The sequence below is a fragment of the Lipotes vexillifer genome, unplaced genomic scaffold, assembly GCF_000442215.2.
Source record: "Lipotes vexillifer unplaced genomic scaffold, Lipotes_vexillifer_v1.1 scaffold1524, whole genome shotgun sequence".
Lineage (NCBI taxonomy): Eukaryota > Metazoa > Chordata > Mammalia > Artiodactyla > Lipotidae > Lipotes > Lipotes vexillifer.
Genome location: NW_006773476.1, coordinates 243,598 through 251,149, shown reverse-complemented (window position 1 = coordinate 251,149; position 7,552 = coordinate 243,598). Strand labels below are relative to the sequence as shown.

At 43.3% G+C, this 7,552-nt stretch overlaps 1 non-coding gene across 1 annotated transcript; it reads left to right on the top strand.

Moving 5' to 3' along the window:
* The first annotated feature begins 4,266 nt into the window (after window positions 1–4,266).
* Window positions 4,267–4,339, top strand: TRNAG-CCC (transfer RNA glycine (anticodon CCC)). Its single transcript has one exon. It is a non-coding gene; the product is annotated as a tRNA-Gly (tRNA).
* Window positions 4,340–7,552: the final 3,213 nt, after the last annotated feature.

Sequence of the window (7,552 nt, the reverse complement as noted above, 5' to 3'; positions counted from 1 at the left end):
TTATTATTATAATTGTTATAGTGATCTGTGATCAGTGATCTTTGACATTACCATTGCAAAAAATTACGACTCGCTGAAGGCTCAGATGATGGTTGGCATTTTTTAGCAATAAAGTATTTTTTATTAAGGTGTGTACATTATTTTTTTTACATAATACTATTGCACACTTGATAGACTATGACATAGTGTAAATATGACTTTCATATGCCCTGGGAAACCAAAAAACTTCATGTGACTCACTTTATTGGGATATTTGCTTTATTGCAGTGATCTGGAACCAAACCCGTAATATCTATGAGGTGCGCCTGTACATGAATGTTCATAGCAGCATTATTCATAATAACCAAAAAGGATGAACAACCCAAATGTCCATCAACTGATGAATGGATAAACAAAATGTGGTATATCTGTAAATTGAATATTATCCAGCCATAAAAAGGAATGAAGTACTGACACAGGCTACAAACATGGAGGAAACTTGACAGTGTTTTCCTAAGTGAAAGAAGCCAGTAACAAAGGCCATATATTGTGACTCCATATGTGTATGAATAGGAAAATGCATAGAGGCAGAGAATAAGTAGCTCAATGGTTACTAGGGGATGGAGGGAGGGGGAAATTGGGAGACATGGGATTTCTTTTCAGGGTGATTAAAATATTTTGGAATTAGACCATGGTGATGGTTGTATAATATTGTGATTATCCTAAAAACCATTGAACTGTACACTTTAAAATGGCAAATTTTATGTTATGTGAATTTATTTTCAATTAAAAATAAGTAAAACAATGCTGACATTGTAGTGCAGACTGCCCTGAAATTCCTGGGACCCATTGTCACAAAGTCACACTAGTAATCAATACATTTTATACTTTGGCCAGGGACCACTACCAGTTAAGAACTTTGGCAAAGCAGCTCAGGGTTAATTTCAGGCTTATCGAATTTCTCATTATATGCAGCCTGCAAATAAGGCTTGGCCCTTACAGAGGGTTAGTACAGCATTAACCCTCACAGCATAGCTGCCAAGCACAGGGACCCCAAACCAGCGCTGAGACCCAACTCCTCTAGGATAAGCTCTCCAGAAGAGGGCCCAACCCATGCCACCTCCAGGCAGCCCTCACCACTGCCCCTGCAGGCCAGATGCAGATGCACAGTCCCACTGGGCACGTCCTGGTGGGGCTGCGACTCTCACCAAGGCCCCCTTAATGTCCTCTGCTCCCAACAGCAGAAGGGAAGGGAGCCCTGCTTGAGCCTGACACTCCTTCCAATGCCACCGAGGGTGACCACCTGTCCCGGTTTGCCCAGGGCTCTGTCCTGCTTTGAAAATGGAAAGTCTGGCTTCTGGGGAAACCCCCAGTGGCGGGAAAGGCGGGGAGGCTGCCCCTCACCCCCGTGATGGAATGTGGACCGCCCGCTCCTGTGGAGAGGGCCCGGGCTCTGCCTGCAGGGAGGGGCCCGGCTCCCCTCAGTGGCCAGAAGTCACTGCAGCCCTGCACTTGACCTGAGACTGTAGGGCCACTCCTGCTCATTCCACTGCAGTTGGGCGCTCCTGCCTCCAAGCCGCTGATGCAGCGTTGGCTCTTCTGCCTGCCAAATTGTCTCTACTAACAGCGGGAATTCAAGGGCCCTTCAGGCCTCTCATGATGGCTAAGTCTGCACCGACGCCTGTCAGCTGATTCAGCAAACATTACTGAGACCTTACCGGGATTTCATCTAACATCTACATCTGTCAAGCAACTAATATATTACCAGTGCATGTTAGCCAAGTAGTACCTATTTAAAATAGGACTGAGATTACTTTTATAGCATAACAAGTTAATTTTAAAATTTACGACTGTTTTAAAGCACAGAAAAATTTTATTCTAAGAGGGAAAGAATTTTTAAAATTCCTGGGGAGGGGATCCCCTGGTGGCACAGTGGTTAAGAATCCGCCTGCCAATGCAGGTGACACGGGTTCGAGCCCTGGTCCGAGAAGATCCCATATGCCACAGAGCAACTAAGCCCATGCGCCACAACTACTGAGCCTGCTCTCTAGAGCCCGTGCTCCACAACAAGAAAGCCACCGCAATGAGAAGCCCACGCACCGCAAGGAAGAGTAGCCCCTGATCTCTGCAACTGGAGAAAGCCTGCATGCAGGAACGAAGGCTCAATGCAGCCAAAAATAAATAAATTTAAAGAAATAAATTCCTGGGGAGGGTCTTCCGTAGTGTCACAGTGGTTAAGAATCCGCCTGCCAATGCAGGGGACACGGATTCGATCCCTGGTCCAGGAAGATCCCACGTGCTGCAGAGCAACTAAGCCTGTGCGCCACAAATACTGAGCCCATGTTCCACAACTACTGAAGCCTGCGCACCTAGAGCCTGTGCTCCACAGCAAAGAGAAGCCACTACAATGAGAAGCCTGTGCACTACAAGGAAGAGTAGCCACCGCTCGCCACAAGTAGAGAAAGCCCACGTGCAGCAATGAAGACCCAACACAGCCAAAAATAAGTAAGTAAATAAATAAATTTATTAAAAAAAAATTCCTGGGGAAGTGTCTTGTATCAATCCTGCTTGCTCTGTTTTTTCATCTTTTTAATTTTAATAGTATAGTTTTAATCCATTTTCTATGAATAAATTCACTTCATATTTTAAAGAGTTACTGTGTTCTCATTTAGAATTAAATTTCTAGCAATTATTTACTTGGGTTCTAGGTACTATATTTGATGAAGAGAAAACAGATATATAACTTTTTTTTCTATCTCCTTCCCTTCTTTTTTGTAGTTTTTCTGTTTCCTACAAAACACTCTCCCTCTTTTTGCTTCATCCCACTGTGAAACACTCCAACAATATGCCTTCTGCTACCCTAAATTGCCCCATTCACATTTCCTTTTGCCAGTCCCCTGCTCTGTCCCAATTTCTCTACTCCTTCTTCCTACCTACTAAGTGTTATTAAAGAAACTCTCTAAATCATACTCTCTGGATTCTGTACAAAGTCAGGCTCTCAAGACACCCTAATTGGTCATAATGAATGGCCCTTGAAATTCAACCCAGGAAAGGTATAACATTTGGGTCTAAGGCGGCCCCCTGCCTAGCAAATGGTTTGCCAGGATCCGTGCTTCACTTAAAACTCACTGCTTAAGGTTATACAATGTGATGAATCCTCAGTTTATTCCTTGAGCTTTAGTAGCTTGCTGGTCTCTCCTTATTTGGATCCCAGCTCCTATCTGTTCACTAATCCATTGCTGAGTGCTGAACTTTGCCCAACACTCATCAATTGCCTTGACTACTGCCATTCCCAGCCAGGACTTTGACTTCTCCACAGGGAGCTTTTTAAAACTCCAATTTATTGAGCTACACACTGTGCTAAACGCCTCACATCCACTATCTTGTCTAACGCTCACAACAACCGAATGAGGTATGAATTACCCCCCTCACCTTCAGCCAACAACCGTGCCTTCCATTGTACAGAAAAGAATGAGGACTTCAACATAACCTTCCTCAATTTCCTTCTTCTTCACCTCAGAGTCTCTCTGGATCTTCAACTGCTCCCGTTCCTTTACTTTCATGATGAAAACATGCCAAATGGGCAGAGACAGAAACAGAGGGGCATTCGAGAGATAGACATGGTCGATCCGTGGTCTCAAGGGGCACAGACCTTAATGGAGTCCATGAGGATCAACAAGAGATGTCTAAAAGGAGGCACCAAGAGCCTGCCAAGAAAGTTTAGAAAGTTGTCATCTAAGTAGATGCTGAAAACAGAAGACAAGGAAGGAGCCCAATAAGGTTTGGGGGGTTAAGAGCATAGCATTTCTTGTGGGGCACCTACTGATTTCTGAAAATACCCTTCTTTTTCACTTGGGGTCAGCCAATGTGTAGAGCTTTCACTCTTCAGCCTTTTCAAGGCAATACTCACTTTCCTATCCCTGCCTTTTCTACTTGCCAACTTAATCACTCAGATGGTTTTGCTTTTAATCTCTGCAACCACCACTTCTACCTTGATAGCTCCAGACCCCTCCCTGGTAAGTTTCACAATAATGACTCCAAATGTCCCAGTTCCCCACCATAGCCAAGGGCCTCTGCCTGCTTTAGCTTTGAGGAAAGTTAATACCACCCTTCTTTACATCCTATCATATTTTGCCACCATCCAAGATGAAGCCCCTTGATCATCTCTTCCTTTCGTTTCCACCCTGTTCTGTGCTTCCTCACCTACACAAATTCCCACTTTACCTCTCCCTCCCAGACCTTTCCACTTGGCCCTAGGGAATTCCCATTCAAAGATAGACTGGGACTTCCCTGGTGGTCCAGTGGGTAAGACTCTGCACTCCCAATGCAGGGGGCCCGGGTTCGATCCCCGGTCGGGGAACTAGATCCTGCACGCATGCTGCAACTAAGAGTCCACATGCCACAACTAAAAGATCCCACATGCCTCAACTAAGACCCAGCGCAGCCTAAATAAATAAATATATTTTTTTAAAAAAGATAGACTCTCTTCCATGGAAACTCTCTCACTTTCTGACCTTAAATGAAACATGGTTCTCTCCTCAAGATACCACTCCCCCTGCATCTCCCTCCAGTGAAGGCTGCTCGTTCATTCTCCACATATTACAGTTGGCATTCTCCTCCCACGTCATCACTACTTCCAAGCCATAACTCTTTCAATATTGCTTCCTTGAAGTTATTCCCTCTATTTTCTCTTCTTCACTGTGATTGTCTAATAGCCTCCTGGCCAATCTCTCTCTCTTTCTCTCTCTCTCTCATTGGTTGAGTATGTTGTCACTTGACTTACAGTCTTTCTCTCTAATACCTTGGCCACTATCCTGGGCAACTTCAGTGTTCTTATCAGCAAGCATCCATCCTGGGCACCTAGTGTTTCGCGGGGATTCTAAGAATGCAGCATTTGAACAGCCTCAGCTGACTAAACCTTGTGGTTTCTTAGTGGTTTCTCAACTTGAAATGTCTACATTTGGACAGAGACCCAGCCTCGTGGTGTCCAGGACAGAGGGTGTAGGATGATTGTAGTTGAGTAGAGTTTCAATAGATTTGAATATTTCTCGCAGCAGATTTGGTCTCCAAGTATCTGAGGTGGTGAGATTTCTGGGGAAAGGTATTTAAGCAAGAGTTGTAGCAGACTGAGATTAGGCTTATCTGGTGGGTGGCACAATATTCAAATCAACTCTATTACAAAGAGACTGCCCTCTGAATTAATGTTTCATGATGTTGATAAGTAAAAAATATTTCAATAAATATTTCCTGAGAATCTACTATGAGCCAGTTACTGTCCCAGGAGCTAAGAAAAGAAAAATGGAAAAATAAAAAACCCTGACCCCATTGCTTAAATCAGTTCATAAATGCTTAGATAAATCATTCATGTGTCAAGCTGAAATCATGATACTCACTTCACAGGGTTGTTGTGAGTTTTAAATGAGATAATTCATACAAAGCAAATAGCTCAATAAATGGTAAGTAAATGGTAAAGGCGTGGGCTATTATGAACTCTTCGGCACCTCCCACGTGTGACCACCAGGTGTCAGCCTCCCCTAACTAAACCCTACCAGGCCAAGGGTGACGAGTCGTTTAACCTCTCCAACAGGAGAGGAAGGAGCAAAGGACTTCGCAACTATTTACTCCTCACCTATCTATTCCTGATCAGAGCTACTTAGGTGCAGAAATTTCTTAGCACCGATTTCAGGTGAGAACTTGTGTGCCTACAGGGTAAGCCCAGTTGGAAGTGTTTTGCAGTCTCCCTAGGCACCACAATGTGGAAATGACCAAGATCTGGTCAAGGAGAAACAGAAAAAGGACATTAAAGGCAAAGAGGGGCAGGTGGGAATGTGAACTGGTACAGCCACTATGGAGAACAGTATGGAGGTTCCTTAAAAAACTACAGATAGAACTACCATATGACCCCGCAATCCCACTACTGGGCATATACCCAGAGAAAACCATAATTCAAAAAGACACATGCACCCCAATGTTCATTGCAGCACTATTTACAATAGCCAGGTCATGGAAGCAACCTAAGTGTCCATTAACAGATGAATGGATAAAGAAGATGTGGTACATATATACAATGGAATATTACTCAGCCATAAAAAGGAACGAAATTGGGTCATTTGTAGAGACGTGGATGGACCTAGAGACTGTCATACAGAGTGACGTAAGTCAGAAAGAGAAAAACAAATATTGTATATTAAGGCATATATGTGGAACCTAGAAAAATGGTACAGATAAACCGGTTTGCAGGGCAGAAATTGAGACACAGATGTAGAGAACAAATGTATGGACACCAAGGGGGGAAGTGGCAAGGGGAGTGGTGGTAGTGGTGGGATGGATTGGGAGATTGGGATTGACATGTATACAGTGATGTGTATAAAATGGATAACTAATAAGAACCTGCTGTATAAAAAATTAATTTAATTTAATTTAATTAAAAAAAAAGCAAAGAGGGGCAAAGCAAAGCCAATTCTGGAAAAGTCTAGGGAGAGAATGAAATAGGAGGAGGAAAGAAGAGACTGAGAGAGAGGGAAAGGTAAAACTTTTCTTACTCAATCACTTCTCCAGGGCCTCACCCAAAGCCCTCTCCTTTAAGCCACCAGCAACCTGAAACCTCCACCTCCCAGGCTCCTACCACATGTCAAATCCCTTTTAAATCCTTGTAATCCCACTGATTCTCTAGCTGGCTTTCTCCTGGATGCATTTCAGAGAGGAGCTTTAGAGTCCCTGGCAAAGAACTCACCATTCTTCTTGAGGCCATGTAATTTGTACTTTGTATCTGAGCTGCCATATTTTCTAGACTTCCTGGTTCTCCTCATTAGAAACTATATTTCCATTTTTTGAAAGACGCCTTTTTCCCCCTTACAATAGCCTCTTTGACTTTGCCAGTTAACCAAGTTGCATATTTCATTTCCCAGGCGCCTAGTATTTTTGACCATTGGCATACATTTTCTCAGGCTTCCAATAAGGTATTTTTTAAATAGTCCACAGGCTTCCTGCAGCTTATTGACTTTTTGAATGTTAGTCTTAATTTTCCTAATGTCCTGTAACATGTGGCATACCCAGACAGGAATAGGCCTTGTTCAGACACCATCTTGAAGAACTGTTGACTTAGTGTGCTCTCTGTGGACAGAAACCGGCCTGCAACTGTTTTTCAGGCTCAACCACCAGTTAAGAGCTCTTTCCTTCACACAAAAAGAGATCTTTGCTCAGGAATTTCTAAAAAAAAAAAAAAAAAAAAACCACCTAAAGAATGAATTGAGAAAAAGGAACCTACACTATGTGTAAAAAAGAAAGAACAATACAATAAAATGCAAAGCATATTGCAATTCATATAAAGGCTAAACTTGCGAACTGCTACTAATTCTTTCTCTCCCTTAGCCAAGTGTTGGCAAAGGGAAGTGATTCATATTCTAGGGCAACACAAGGATTCTAGGAACTAACATATCCAGTTACCTGAAAAATCTGAACTTGGATTTCCTCCAAATCATGATCAAACCAGGTCAATGCCAGATCACTCAAAAGAGGCCTGAGGGCTTCCCTGGTGGCGCAGTGGTTGAGAGTCCGCCTGCCGATGCAGGGG